The sequence below is a fragment of the Ovis aries genome, chromosome 13 (genome assembly GCF_016772045.2).
Source record: "Ovis aries strain OAR_USU_Benz2616 breed Rambouillet chromosome 13, ARS-UI_Ramb_v3.0, whole genome shotgun sequence".
In the NCBI taxonomy this organism is placed as follows: domain Eukaryota; kingdom Metazoa; phylum Chordata; class Mammalia; order Artiodactyla; family Bovidae; genus Ovis; species Ovis aries.
Window position 1 is genome coordinate 70277437 of NC_056066.1, and position 16352 is coordinate 70293788.

Sequence of the window (16352 nt, forward strand, 5' to 3'; positions counted from 1 at the left end):
ATTGACTAGGCCAAGAGAAATGACCTGCTAGCATTTGGTGTTTCCCTCCGTGAAACAGCTGCATCCCCACACGGTCACCCTGCAGACACTGTGAAGCCCCCCTGCAGACAAGCCCCATCCATGCACCTAGGACTCAAAATTAGCATTTTGATGCTTTTACTGTTATGTCAGAGCCTACAGCTAAGCATTCCTTGACATGAGAGGAGAGTTTTATATATATATATATATATAATTATATATAGAGTTATATATATATATATTATTTATGTCTGTATGTATATTTGGCTGCTCTGGGTCTTAGTTACAGCATGCAGGATCTAATTCCCTGACCAGGGATTGAACCCAGGCCCCCTGCACTGACAGTGCAGAGTCTTAGCCACTGGACTGCCAGGAAAGTCCTGAAAGGGGAGTTTCTAATACAAAATATAGAGATATAAATCCATCAATTATCCAACTAAGTATCCTAGGGGGAAAGAGGGAATGCAGCAAGCAAAAGAAAATTGGAAGAACATCCTAAATCTTCTTTCCACTGGGGCCCAGGGAAGGCTGCCCCAAAATATGCCTTCATGGCATATTTTATTATTTTGAATTAAGGTTCCTTGAGAAACAGCTGGTAAAAAATTTTATATATATATATAAAATCCACTCTGACTCCCTCTTTCCATGCAGGAAATAAATCTTCCATGTGAAAGTACCCTTTCTATACCAGAAGGAGAGAAAGCATCCTTATCACCAGAATTAACATATTCAAGGCTAAGGAAGCTATAAACACACTTTGTTACTTATTCTTTAGCCTGTTACCTTAAAAAGCACAAGCCCCTCTAATTTGTGAGGTCTTCACAGTTTGCTTTGGTTCTTTGTTGGGACCAAAGGTGTATGAGAGGGACTAAAGGTCAACCAGAGGTCTATGAGACCTCTGTTCTCAAGAATTAATTTTTTTTCCTCCTGTTAATCTGTCTTAGAGGAGCCAAAGGAACTCAAAGGGGAAATTTCCCCTTCCCTGTTTGTCTGTATGAAAATTACGAAAATAGAACAGTGAACGATGAAAAGGCACATCCCGAGAATAAGAGCTTTGAGAAATTCAAAACATGATAGCAGAAATAAAAAAAAGTCAATAGATGATTTAGAGTATAATTTGAGACATTCTCAGAGTGGAAGGAAGCTACAAAGAAGCAGCAAACGGGAGAGAAGAGGTAAGAAAATGCAAGGCTCAGCCAAGAAGATTCGACAACGGACTGATGGAAGTTTCAGAGAAGAGAGGAAATAAGGGAGAGAAATGAGGTAAGAAATGACCACATTAGGACTTAATGCCGGTCCTTGGCAGAATAGATAAATAAATTTTAGTATCTCCATACAACAGAATGCTACACTATAATGCAACGTTAATAAACTCTAGCTCCATGCATAGATGACTCCTAGGAATAATGTGGATTGAGATTCAAGCCACCGAGGAACGCCATTTCTGTGTGTGATGACATTTACTTCTGACTTTTGGCTGCGCTGCATCCTTGGGGCACGTGGGCTTTCTCTAGTTGCTTGGAGGGGCTTAGTTTCCTGATCAGGGATCAAATCCACATCCCTTGCACTGGAAGGCAGATTCTTTACCACTGGACCATCACAGAAGTCCCTGTGATGCCATTTCTATGGTGTTCAGAAGCAAGCAAGAGTAAACAAAGTATAGTTTAGCTACACGTAATGAAAAGTAATGATGGTGAAGGACAGGGAAGCCTGGCGTGCTGTGGTCCATGGGGTCGCAAAGAGTCAGACACAACTGAGCAACTGAACAACAACAATGAATAGTAAAACCATAAAGAGAAGCAAGGGAATTAGGAGGAAAGTTATGAGGGTGGTTATGTGATCGGTAGACGGTGAGCGCATGAGGCATGGCCCCAGAAGGGTGTGGGATCAGAAAAGAGCGCATAGGGAAGTTCTAGGTATTGACAATATCCTATTTCCTAAATTGGGTGGTGGGTTCATGGGTGTTTATTTTACTATGATTCTTCATAACTTGTATTACTTATATTCATATATATATTATACATATTTATATATATATAAAATCTCTCTCTTTCTCTCCTTTTCTCTGTCTGTCTGTCTCTCTGTCACAGACACAAACACTATAAGAAAATTTCTCTGAACTAGCGATATGAGATTAGAGTCCAGGGCAATGAGGGGAACAAAAACACCCTATACCAATGTACATCTTTGTGAAATTTCAGAACATCAGTGATAAAGAGAATATCATAAAAGCAATAAGAGAGGAGAAACAACTCATATTCAAAAACTGAGAATCAGAAAGGTGTTGGTCCTTTCATTCAGTTCAGTTCAGTTCAGTCGCTCAGTCGTGTCCGACTCTACGACCCCATGAATCGCAGCACGCCAGGCCTCCCTGTCTATCATCAACTCCCGAAGTTCACTCAACCTCATGTCCGTCGAGTCAGTGATGCCATCCAGCCATTTCATCCTCTGTCGTCCCCTTCTCCTCCTGCCCCCAATCCCTCCCAGCATCAGAGTCTTTTCCAATGAGTCAACTCTTCGCATGAGGTGGCTAAAGTACTGGAGTTTCAGCTTTAGCATCATACCTTCCAAAGAACACCTAGGACTGATCTCCTTTAGAATGGACTGGTTGGATCTCCTTGCAGTCCAAGGGACTCTCAAGTCTTCTCCGACACCACAGTTCAAAAGCATCAGTTCTTCGGTGCTCAGCATATCCATACATGACCACTTAAAAAACCATAGCCTCGACTAGACGGACCTTTGTCGGCAAAGTAATGTCTCTGCTTTTGAATATGCTGTCTAGGTTGGTCATAACTTTCCTTCCAAGTAGTAAGTGTCTTTTAGTTTTATAGCTGCAATCATCATCTGCAGTGATTTTGGAGCCCCAAAAGAGAAAATCTGACACTGTTTCCAATGTTTCCCCATCTATTTCCCATGAAGTGATGGGACCAGATGCCATGATCTTAGCCCTTTCATTGGCAAGACTGAAATTAGAGGACAAGAAACCTTCTAGATTCTAAAGGAACAAGATTCCTATCTAGAATTCGAGGCCCAATAAAGTAGCAAATGAGAGAGCAGAATTAAGACAAACTTCAACAAGCCAGGCCTCAAAAAATTTATCTTCTCTGCATCCCTTCTCAAAATGAGAGAATCGTGCTCCACCAAAAATGAGCCAGTAAATCAAGAAAGAAGGAACCATGGAAACCAGAATATAGGGATTCCAAAACATAAAAGAGACAAAAGGAATAAAAATGATGCTAGTTGAAGGAAATTCCCCCAAACAGCAGGAAGCAGGCACTGCACAGTCCAGTTTGGAGCAGAACAAGAAAGCTCCAGGAGAGATTTCTCCATGAAAAACATAAAACTAACCATTGCCTAATATTTAAGTGAATGGAGATGAGATTTAGAGTTCTGTGCAACAGTTTCAAGAAGCATTACTGATTGGCACACAGAAAACTAAGCTCAAACCAGCCAATCAAACCAACCAACCAACCAACCAACCAACCAAGATTCCATTTATTTACCCCAGAGAAAACCAAAGGTTGTACAGGAAAGGATACATAAATATAATATACAATGTAGCTCATGAGTATATAAAATTTATATAATCCTGAACGTGCTGAATATTGATGGAACCAAAAATTACAGCACAACCATGTAAGAAGAATGACGGCGGTGAAAGTATGGCTGTGGGTAAGAGTGTGTGGAATTTAAGAGGATCAGATCTGTACTTTCAGTAGTTGTAAGTAAATGCTTATTTTCAAAAAGAATCAACCAAAATAGCAAGGGAGAGAACACTTCCCAACTCATTTTGTGAGGCTATCAAACCCTGAACCCGAACCAGACTAGGATAGAGGAACACAGGAATTTACAGCCAGTTGATCGTGAACATAAATGGAAGCTTCATTAATATTTAGCAACATGAAAGCAGGAAAAGCAAGCTGGTTTTTACCTCATTAATACAAAGCTTGTCCAACTTGTAAAAAATATCATCATAAATCATCACAACAATAGCTTAAAGGAGAAAAATCTACATGATTATTTTGATAGGCACAGAAAAGATTTTTTAAATAAAATTCAGCACCCATTTATGCTAAAAATAATCTTAATCCACTAGTGAAAGTGAAAGTCGTTGAGTTGAGTCCGACTCTTTTTGACCGTGCTCCAGGCCAGAATACTGGAGTGGGTAGCCATTCCCTTCCCCAGGGGATTTTCCTGACCCAGGAATTGAACCAGGATCTTCTGTATTGCAGGCAAGTTCTTTACCAGCTGAGCTACCAGGGAAGCTCCCCTCTAGGGGAAGGAAAAAATGTCTTAACTTGATGAAAGCTTTCTACCGATAATTTACAGCCTATAGAATACTTAAGTGGTGAAGTATTAGACACATTCCCTTGAAAATCAGGAGAGCGACCGATCATCAAATCAACATGGTCTACATCTTAAACTTACATCCACAATGCTATATGTCAAATATATTTCCACTGGAAAAAATCAGCATATAATCTTAAAAAAACATCAGGAAGATAACAAGCATGTCCTCTAAAATCTTCCTATTCAACATCATATTTGGACAGTCTGGTCAGTACAGTAAGATAGTTGAAAGAAATTATATAAAGATTTATATCATTTATATCTTAGGGGAAAAAAAACCTGTTCTGAGGGAACAAGATTTCAGTCTAGAATTTTGGAGCCAAACTCTCAGCTTTGAGAGAAGAATTAAGACAAGTTTAGACAAGACAGGTCTCAAAAAAGTATACCTTCCATGCATCCTGGGTTAGTTTCTTATTGCTGCTAGAACGAATTATCACAAATTTAGTGGTTTAAAACAACACGAATTTGGGAATTCCCTGGCAGTCTAGTGGATAGGACTCCATGCCCTCACTGCTGAGGGCAAGGGTTCAATTGCTGCCTGGGGAACTAAAATCCCACGAGTGCTGCAGTATGGCCCCCCCCGCCCCAAAGAAAACAGTACACATTTATTCTCGTACATTTCTGGAGGTATGAAATTAGTGTGATGGGATTAAGGTGTTCTAGAGGCTCTAATAGGAGAAGGCAATGGCAACCCACTCCAGTACTCTTGCCTGGAGAATCCCAGGGACAGAGGAGCCTGGTGGGCTGCCATCTATGGGATCACACAGAGTCGGACCCGACTGAAGCGACTTAGCAGCAGCAGCAGCAGCAGAGGCTCTAATCCTAATCAAATCCTAAAAGATGATGCTGTTAAAGTGCTGCACTCAACATGTCAGCAAATTTGGAAAACTCAGCAGTGGCCACAGGACTGGAAAAGGTCAGTTTTCATTCCAATCCCAAAGAAAGGCAATGCCAAAGAATGTTCAAACTACCGCACAATTGCACTCATCCCACACGCTAGCAAAGTAGTGCACAAAATTCTCCAAGCCAGCCTTAAACAGTATGTGAACCGAGAACTTCCAGGTATTCAAGCTGGTTTTAGAAAAGGCAGAGGAACCAGAGATCAAATTGCCAACATCTGTTGGATCATGGAAAAAGCAAGAGAGTTCCAGAAAACTTCTATTTCTGCTTTATTGACTATGCCAAAGCCTTTGACAGTGTGGATCACAACAAACTGTGAAAAATTCTTCAAGAGATAGGAATACCAGACCACCTTACCTGTCTCCTGAGAAATCTGTATACAGGTCAAGAAGCAACAGTTAGAACCGGATATGAAGCAAAGGACTGGTTGCAAACTGGGAAAGGAGTACATTGAGGCTGTCTATTGTCACCCTGCCTATTTAACTTACATGCAGAGTACATCATGTGAAATGCCAGGCTAGATGAAGCACAAGCTGGAATCAAGATTGCCAGGAGAAATATCAATAACCTCAGATATGCAGATGACACCACCCTTATGGCAGAAAGTGAAGAGGAGCTAAAAAGCCTCTTGATGAAAGAGGAGAGTGAAAAGTCGGCTTAAAGCTCAACATTCAGAAAACTAAGATCATGGCATCCGGTCCCATCACTTCATGGGAAATCGATGGGGAAACAGTGGAAACAGTGTCAGACTTTATTTTTCGGGGCTCCAAAATCACTGCAGGTGGTGACTGCAGCCATGAAATTAAAAGACGCTTACTCCTTGGAAGAAAAGTTATGACCAACCTAGATAGCATATTCAAAAGCAGAGACATTACTTTGCCAACTAAAGTCCGTCTAGTCAAGGCTATGGTTTTTCCTGTGGTCATGTATGGATGTGAGAGTTGGACTGTGAAGAAGGCTGAGTGCCGAAGAATTGATGCTTTTGAACTGTGGTGTTGAAGAAGACTCTTGAGAGTCCCTTGGACTGCAAGGAGATCCAACCAGTCCATTCTGAAGGAGGTCAACCCTGGGATTTCTTTGGAAGGAATGATGCTAAAGCTGAAACTCCAGCACTTTGGCCACCTCATGCGAAGAGTTGACTCATTGGAAAAGACTTTGATGCTGGGAGGGATTGGGGGCAGGAGGAGAAGGGGACGACAGAGGATGAGATGGCTGGATGACATCACTGACTCGATGGACATGAGTCTGAGTGAACTCCAGGAGTTGGTGATAGACAGGGAGGCCTGGCATGCTGCGATTCATGCGGTCACAAAGAGTCGGACACGACTGAGCGACTGAACTGAACTGAACTGAACTGAGAAAGCACAATCCATAAAGAAAAAAGCTGATAGAGTCAAGATAATTAAAATTAAAAATGTCCGAATATCAAAAGACATCACTAAAAAATGAAAGGACAAACTGCAAACTGGGAAAAAATATTTGTAACATACATCATTGACCACATCCAGGCTATATTGATATAAATAACTTATAAATCAAAAATTAAAAGCACTCAATAGAAAAATGAGCAAAAGATATAGAGGTAAATCACAGAATAAGAAGCCAAAATGGCTAATAAATGTATGAGAAGATGTTCAATCTTATTATCAGCTAGGGAAATGCAAACTAGACCATAATGAAGTGCCATTTTATATCCAGCAGATTGGGGAAATTAAAAGTCTGACAATTTCGAATGTTTGTGATCAAATGGAGAATTGAGAACTCTTCCACGCTGCTCAAGTTAAGTGTGAATTGGTACAGGCACTTTGGAGACCAAGCAGGCAATATCTAAAAGTGAAAATGCATACATTCTTCAACACAGCAGTTTCACTCATGGGTAAATGAATCACATAGAATGGCATGAGTACATACCCCAGGTTCTTGGAGTTGAGCATGAGGAAACATTTACAAGAATGTTCATTGCAACATTGTTTTGTACTAATAAAAAGTAGGAAATAATCCAAATGTCTATCAACAGGACAGTGGGTAAATAAATTGTGGTATATTCATATACTGACAATAAAAGTCAGTACTATAAAAACAATGAGATTTTGAGCCAGGGAGTGATTTACTTTTGAAAGATCTCCATTTTAGATGCTTCATCTCAGTGCTGTATAAAAATATACTCCTTGGACAAGGTGGGTTGATTATCTGGTATTCCATGTATGAAATATATAATTGAGTCTGAGTGTTCGGATACTTTTATAGCAATTTGAAGGTGATTTTATGTATGCTGACTCTGACCATTTAAAAAGTAGCACTAAAAAGTGTTTTGTATTTTATAATTCATTATAATTTTTTTCCTAAAAATAAACTCTTACTTACTAAAGTACTGGTGTATAATGAATTGAAAACAACCAACCAACCAACCAACCCGCTCCTGAACAGGTAGTCTGAGATGCACTGCTTTACCTTTAAGAAAATTGATACCTATGTGATTTCTTACTCTGCAATGTGTAGGTTTCCTTGTTCACTAGAGAGCTTGTGCTTTACTCCTAAAATATTAATGTCCAGCCTGGGATTTCAGAATTGTTTTGTTTGGTTCTGGATATTTGCCTTTCATATAAATACTTGGTATTTTCTGCAGGCATTTCTCCCAGAGACACATGTAAATGTACTTGCAACACCCTGTTGGTGAACAGCAAGTCTTTAAATTTAGAATCAGGTGGCAAGGTTGATATATAGATGTGTAATACATTGTGTTGCTTTCAAAGCAATATCCTTTCCCGTTAACTGACAAGTTTGCTGCTGTTCTTAATCAAATTATCACGTAGTATGTGAAAACGCTAGATAGGGTTCAAAGTATTTCACGGATTTTTTATATAACAAGTGGACCATATGCTATAGAGGAATGGGAAGATACAAACTAATAAAACGTAATCATTGTAAGAGAACAAAACCAAACCAAATCTCCTCTCCAGGGCTTTGGTAGCATGCTTCCTGAGAAGTTTCAGGCTGTGTGTGGTCTTCGCCTGGGGCTTCAAAGCCTGCTTAATGGCCTTTGTGACAGCAGGGACCTAGGCTACTTGGGATTCTGCTTCTGAGAAGCAACAGGGTAGGGGCCTCTGATAAGCCCAAACACACCTGCTTGGCAGCTCCCTTCCCCCTCAGGAAAAAACTCCTGTTTAGAATGTGTATTCTTGAAGTCCAATTACTGATTTTGAGGATCCTCTTACACCTGCCACTTCTCAAGGGAATATTTTTGGGTATAATCTTTTAATCTTTCTGGAAGGCTGGCAAAAACAGGGCAAATGCCTGCTTTTCCATCAGAAACATGCAATCTCTTTCCATCATAATGGTTTCTAAAGAACTTTGTCTTACTCTCTGGGTAAATTTTAAATTTCTGATTTACACCAACTTAGCGTCTTGGCCATGCTTTCCTGCCATTTCTCATTTCATTCCTTATGTTATTTAACATTTACTGGAGACTTTTAGTAACTTCTACTTTTTCACCAACGCACTATTCTAGAATATTCTCATCACTAATACGTTGCTTTGCTCTACACTTCATTCTCAGGTTGTAATACGACAAACACGAGGTGGATGCAACAAAGCTAGCCGTTCTAAAACCTTGTACTCCCACCAGAGGTTTCAGCGGCAAATTATCGGCCTGTTTTTTCTGGCCTCCCAGCGCGGTCCCAATGCACTAGGTTTAGGCCTTAGATGACGTCTGAGATCTTGATTCCAGTGGCATCAACTTGTGAAGTTAGTGATGTATCTTTTCCCCACTCCAGGAGCACCTAGCAAACCCAAAGCGGGCGATTGTATTAACTGACGGTCTGATATCACAGAAGCACGCAACAGCGGGGCAGGATCTAGGCTGGGTAGGGAAAAAAATGAAATGGGAGGGGCCCGATAATGAGAAACAGGCGGGTCCTGGGACTTAAGTTTCCGAGGAGACAAGGTCATCGGTGAAGACAAAAGTGGCCGAATGAGAACAGCGCATAGAAAAGATGAGGCGAAAACTGATTCATCATCCAATCACTGATGAATGATTTATTCAGGAAAGCTTTGAAGCAGCAACTCCAGTGTCTCAGTTTGGCAGCTGCAGAGGCCAAGGTAGGAGATGAACACTGCAGAGTCCCCTAGAGCCAAGTTCAAATACATGCAAATGAAGTCAGCGCTGTCATTGGCCAGCCGGGACGGCTCGGGGAGTGCTGAGGACGCCAGTCCCGAAGTCCAGACGGCCGCAGCAGCTCTGCCCACAGCTCGAGACGCCCCCTCCTGCAGCCTAGCCCAGCCCCCAGAGCAGCTGACCACGCGGGCCACGTGACAAGCCCCAAGCCCGGCGCTAACTGGCTGCCAAAGCCTCGCGGCCTCCCTCCGACTGTTGCCCAGAGATATTTCGGAAACTACGTTTCCCAGAGGGTCTTGCGACGCTGATTTCTTTCTGCTTTATTCCTACGGGGGGTGGAGTGGGGGTATCGAGCTCCCTCTCTGTCTTTGGGGGGCCTCGGCAGGCGCGGCCCCAGGAGGGCGAGACCTCCCGGTATTAAAATATCCCGCGCTGTGGAGGCGGGGGCAGCGAGCTGCCGCCGGGCCGCCCTCTTTGCACAGAGGCCCCTGGGAAGCGCAGTAACTTGAAGTCGAGCCCTTCCACGTTCAAGAGGGAGCTCGAGCCTCCCCGGCCCTTGGGGGTCGCGGGTGCGGGGGAAACTCCGGAGGGAAGCGGAGGGACCGGGTGGGCTTTCCACACCGGCCCCGCCCCACCTCCAGGCGGCGCCGCGCCCGAGCGTCAATGCTTCTACCTCCGGGTTATCACCAGCGGGAATGTCCCTTCTACAGGGTAGTCCTGAGAGTTTTCCAAACTTAGGTTTCGATCAAGCAAATCTGAGAAGTTGGGGGCGCTGTTTCAAAAGAAACATGATGACGGCCCTACATTATTTCCCCCGCTCTTGCTTCTCATCGGACACTTTTAAGTGGTGCAAAGAGTCATGGCGTCCGGCGTGTGGGGGACCTATTTTATCTTGGGACTTGCCGCGAGCACCGACTTGTCGCCCTCAGGGGGCGCCCGCGGGGCTTCCCACTTTCCTCAGCGGATAGCTACCCCTGTTCTGGGCGACCACGACCCTCCCCTAGCCTTCCTGTTTCTGCCTTGCAGGATGTTCCTGCTGCCCAGCTTGCTGGGATACTGTGCTCATCTTATTGGAAGGGAAAACTGAGGGTGTGGTGGATAAAGGTTGTTAACTTGACCAGACTACTCAGCTGAGTTCTGTAGTGTAGTAAGAACTCAGTACGGTTGGAACTAATTCTGATTCTTGTCTCAAACCTGAGAGGACTGGAACCTACATGTTTCTGACCTTAATGGTTGAGGCCGGGGGCTTCCCTGGTGGTCCAGTGGTTAAGATGTCACCTTCTAATGTAGGGGGTGTGGGTTCAACCCCTGGTCTGGGGAGCTGAGATGCCTCACGGCCAAAACAAACAATTCCCCACCCCGACCCCCCAAAAGAAAAAATCCCAAACAAAAAAACACCCAAAATATAAAGCAGAAGCACTATTGTAAAAAATTCAATAAATACTTAAAAAGTGCTTCACATTAAAAAAAAAAGTTGAGGGCCCCTAATACTCCCTTCATGCCCCCATTCTGGCATCTTTTACTAAGTATAGTGAAAAGTGAAGTCGCTCAGTCGTGTCCGACTCTTTGCGACCCCGTGGACTATAGCCCTCCAGGCTCCTCCACCCATGGGATTCCCCCAAGAATACTGGAGTGGGTTGCCATTATAGACTTCTGAAAACTTTAAGGAGCTGACCTCTTAAGTGCCGTCTATCTCAGGTGGGTCATTTGTACCTCTACAATATCAGGTATGGCACAGGCAGTGGGGTTCTGCCCCTTCCAGATACCAGTGACTCATATCACTCTCTGCTTATCTAAGTATCTGAAGGGTGGGGAAGAACTGGCAAGATGCAGAAAATCCAGGAAAGGGCTGGTACTGTCTAGTAGAACTCTGTGATGATTAAACTCTTCTATATAGGCCCTGTCTGATAAAATAATGTCTCAAATTCTGCTCAGACAGTAGTTCCAGTTTTCCCCAGTGGGCCTTGACTCTAGACTATTTGAAAAACAGTTCAGCCTCAGACTACAGACCCTTGGGCTAAGTCTTCACGGGGCTCTCCAGATCCTTAGCGGTAACTATGCTATTCCTTAGCCGGCAGCTCGAGCCATGTGCAAGAACACACATAGGGTACAGACAGATGGAATATATATGGCGTCCAGATACGGCCAGTGCCTTGCGACCTTGCCACTTCAGCATCCTGCCCAGAGCAGATGCTGGTCAACACTATGGATGGATGAACTTACCTTCTCTTCCCCAGGCTGGTGCTCTCTCAGCAACTGCAATTGGCTTCTAGGATCCCTCTCTATCATCGTGGACTAGTGGCCTTTGCCATCCAGTGGAGGTTAGTGACACCAGTGTTTCATAAACCACCTCTTCCATCCTGACCCTTTGTGGGCGTGTCAAGGGGCAACTGAAAAACCAGTGAGTAATAATTCCTTGGAAACATGCTGGATCCAGGCATTTGGGGTGAGAATCTGATTTTCTATTTTGAGACCCTGTGTGCAAAATAAAAGCACCTACTACGTATGATTAGGGGCAATGTCATTCTGGAGAAAGAGGACTAGATTCGGAGTCATCCTAGAGCTGCAAGTGAAAAGCTGTATGATTTTAAACAAGGTATTCAGTGTCTCTGGGCCCCAGTTTTCTCCTGAGTAAAATGAAAACATTGTAGACTCTAAGCTTCTTCCTGTGGTTAATGTGAATGCTTAAAAAATGGCTGGTCACGTTTGCGGTCAACTCACATTAAGTACCTCCCAAGAGATCTGCCTGAATCAGGTATTTTTTTCATGGTTTAGTTTTTCTAACACCTTTCACTTAACCCTTCCCCTTCCAGTGCATTCCTCATTTGCTAAATCTTCGCACTTTTTTGGCTTCTTCATATTCAAGTAAATCGTATCGATTACCAGCCAATGAGTCACCTGCTCCTTTACCCTGCCTGGAGTCTCTTTAATCCCCAGCAGTTTCACTTCCCTGACAAAGCACAGAGAATCGTTCTAGTCTCCATCTTCTCCCATCCCACCTGCCAGCCCTTCGCACTTCCCTGAAAGAACAGGGAGGTTTCTAGTCTGGCAGTTATCCCTCTCGCCACTAGATGGCACATGTGTGCAAGTAACCAGACTTTAGATGCATAAACTTTTAATTTTATGTATTTATACTCCAATTCACAAAAGCTTTGAGAGGAATTATAAAAGCACAAAATACACAAAAGAATAAAATGAAAATTTGAGGGGATATAGAATAAGTAGAAGCGATAACTTTAGGGTGACATTAACTCAAGGAGGTGGACGCCAGCTGAGGCTTATGTGGTTGACTCTGAGCTTCCCCATAGCCAAAGTAAAGAGGGAAACATGAATGGTCATAAAATCCCAGATTTTACGTGAGAAAAATAAAACAGTTATAGAAGAGAAGACACTGACTGACTAAAGTACTGAGGACACCGACTAACAGCTTCTGTTGTAGGGAAAGGGACCCCCTTCCAGGGGCCAAGAGTGGGCTCTTGTCTAACACTCGGAAATGAATTGTCCAAGGAGATCCACGTAATGACAAAGCAAAAGACTTTATTGGGAAGGGACGCTCGGGTGGAGAGCAGCAGGGTAAGGGAGCCCAGAGCTGCTCTGCCATGCGACTCGAAGTTTCAGGTTTTATGGTGATGGGGTCAGTTTGGGGTTGTCTCTGGCCAATCATCTGACTCATGGTCCTTCCTGATGGTGCTCGCGTTGCTTAGCCAAGATAGATTCCAGTGAGAAGGATTCTGGGAGGTTGGTGGGACATAGGACTGATAGCCCCTCTCTCTTTTTGCCCTTTCCCGAATTCTTCCGGTTGGTGGTAGCTCGCTTTGCATTCCTTACGAGGACCTCCTGTTGCAGCATATTGTAACTCATGCCAGTTACAGTGATGCCTAGCCAGGGCAGGTGGTTTTGGTCAGTGGTCCCCCTCACACTTCTGTGATGTCCTTCTTTGCAGGCCTATGGTGTGATGCTAAAGTAGGATTGAGGACAGGCAGTTAGTTCTCTGGGGTTCAAACACTGGGTTTCCAGGACAGAGTGAATTTATTTCTGTGTGCCTTTGTATTTTCAAACTGTGGAATTTGCACGCACTCCCTCTCCCCCACTGGGATTTGGGTGGAGTTTGGGGAGAGTCAGACCAGCAAGCTAAGTCAGCCCTTAGCTCTGTGAGAAAATGAATATTATTTTAAGCTGCTAATTTGGGAGGTTAACTGGTTACACAGCAGTAGATAACTAATACAGAGTTATTTAATGGACACCCAGGGTGGCATCATGGATCATTTTACATGGGTGGTTCAGCTCGGTTTCAGAGACAAAGAAAATATTTTAGGAGAAATGAATAGGCTTTAAATCTGATAGACACGGGCACCAATTCAGGCTGTGTTTGTGGAAAGACAGAGGTAGAAGGGTTCACATAAAATGTCTACAAAGGAGGCGTCTCTGCAAGAGGATGGTAAAGACGAGGACCTCAACTGTCCTGTTCACTGTGGCACCCTCAGGGCCTAGCACAGGGCCTGGCACATCGTAGGCTTTCTACACATCTTTCTTCGATGTATGAATGAATGATGAACTATAACCTTGGGAGAGCCATTCAGTTATCTGGGCAACCATCATGAACTGAGGTTCTACCACGTGCCGAGTATACAATGTCTCTGGAACTTTTGTGTCCTATACAGGTTACATCCACCTTTCTCCCTCATTGTGCTTTCCCTGTCTTTTTTTTTTTTTCCCCACCTCTTTTTAATTAATTGATTTTATTTTTGGCTGCGCAGGGTCTTCATTGCTGTCCGAGGGCTTTTCTCAGGTTGTGGCGGGGGCTGCTCTCTCGTTGCGGTGCATGGGCTTCTCACTGTTGCTTCTCCTGTTGCAGCTCCAGGGCTCTAGAACTCAGACTCAGCAGTAGTCGTGCACAGCCATAGTTTGCTCTGCGGCAAGTGGAATCTTGCCGGCCCAGGAATCGAACCTGTGTCCCCTGCATTGGCAGGCAGATTCTTAACCGCTGGACCTCTGGGGAAGTCCCTCCTCACTATCTCATTGCCTTGAAATTCTTTATTATTTTTGTAGAGACTTGCACAGAGAAGGCAATGGCACCCCACTCCAGTACTCTTGACTGGAAAATCCCGTGGATGGAGGAGTCTGGTGGGCTACGTCCATGGGGTCGCTAAGAGTCAGACACGACTGAGCAACTTCACTTTCACTTTTCACTTTCATGCACTGGGGAAGGAAATGGCAACCCACTCCAGTGTTCTTGCTTTGAGAATCCCAAGGATAGGGGAGCCTGGTGGGCTGCTGTCTCTGGGGTCACACAGAGTCGGACACGACTGAAGCGACTTAGCAGCAGTAGCAGCAGCAGAGACTTGCATGTGCTTAAACTTTTATGCTGAAAACTTTCTCATGGGAATAGTGTTCCTAGGTCCTCGTGCTGTGCTGTGCTAAGTTGCTTCAGTTGTGTCCGACTCTTTGCGACCTTATGGACGGTAGTCCGCCAGGCTCCTCTGTCCATAAGATTCTCCAGGTAAAAATACCGGAGTGGGTTGCCATGCCCCCTTCCAAGGGGTCTCTCCAACCCAGGGACTGAACCCTTGTCTCTTGTCTATTGCATTGGCAAGCGGGTTCTTTACCGCTAGCGCCACCAGGGAAGCCCTCTTAGGTCATTACAAGAAGTAGTTTCTGGTCGCAGTTTCTCCATGAGAACCAGAATTGCTCAGGGCATTGGGTTTATTTTGTGCAATTTTGTCTTAGGGCTTGCCCTATTTCTCCCCTCCTTTTTTTTTTTTTTGGTATAAAAATGTCTTGAATTGGCTGATGCTCAGTAAAAACAGTTCAGTCCCCCTAAGATGACCACTATCTAGGGTCTGTTTTGTCCCTTTCATACTGACTTTGGTGCTGATCGTTTTTGGGGCTGTGCTGGGCCTTTGCTGCTGCTCAAGGTCTTTCTCTAGTGTCGGTGAGCCAAGGCTGCTCTCCAGTTGTGGTGCGCAGGCTTCTCATTGTGGTGGCTTCTCTTTTTGTGGAGCATGGGCTCTAGAGCTTGCAGGCTCAGTAGTTGTGATGCATGGGCTTAGTTGCCCCGTGGCCTGTGGGATCTTCTCGGACCAGGGATTGAACCTGTCTGCCCGCCCCCCATTGTAAGACGGATCCTTAACCGCTGAGCCACCAGGGAAGTCTGTTTGGTGCTGATTTTAACCAGATTGTACTATAATAGAAATTTTCTGGGGGTGGAGAAGATTGAAACAGAGTGATTGCTTCAGATTCTTGTCCCACCAATTTGTAAACACTCCTTTCTCCGTTGTTAGCTCCGGGCTGCCATCTATGGGGTCGCACAGAGTTGGACACAGCTGAAGCGACTTGGCAGCAGTAGCAGTTCTCCTCTTCGTCCTCCCCCACTTCGTCCCCCTTCTCCACCTACACCAGCATTATCACCACACAGCCATTATTTATTGAGTGCCTACTACATGCTCATCCCCGAGTTAGGCAGCTGCTACGTGCATTAATTAAATCTGTGCGACAGCCTGAGAATTGCCGTGCTAATTTTGTTAGTCCAGGTCCATCAAGAAGCAGACACCAAGCTGGAGTTAACTGTGCAAGGGTTTTACTGGGGGAAGCACCTGGGCGGGAGTTAGAAAAGGTCAGAAGGGCCATCAGACCCCAAGTGAAGAAGAGAAGGTGGGGCAAGTGTCCCAGACAGCCCTGCAGTTTCAGGAAGATTCAGTCTAATGAAGGTTTGGCAAAGCTGTAGGGCCTCCTTGAACCAAAGTTAGCCAATAAAGGAGCCCCTTGTCTCAGGACTGGGTCTGACTTTGCATGCCACTGAACTCAGCCATGGATTGGGGCAGCCCCTGGGAGGCATGGCCAATGGATTTCAGAGCACAGGGGCTGGTGTCTCCAGCTCCCTGCGACAGAAAGAACATTTTTTGCGGCAGCCAGTTTTTGTTAATCTTCTTTCTTTTCAAGTAGCTGAAGCCTGATTTATTTGGGGGTGACA

General features: G+C 44.4%; 1 long non-coding RNA gene across 1 annotated transcript; it reads left to right on the top strand.

Annotated features, from left to right (window-relative positions):
* The first annotated feature begins 9200 nt into the window (after positions 1-9200).
* On the top strand, positions 9201-15880 carry LOC132657575 (uncharacterized). The gene is made up of 2 exons (XR_009595972.1): positions 9201-9366; positions 11620-15880. It is a non-coding gene; the product is annotated as an uncharacterized LOC132657575 (long non-coding RNA).
* Positions 15881-16352: the final 472 nt, after the last annotated feature.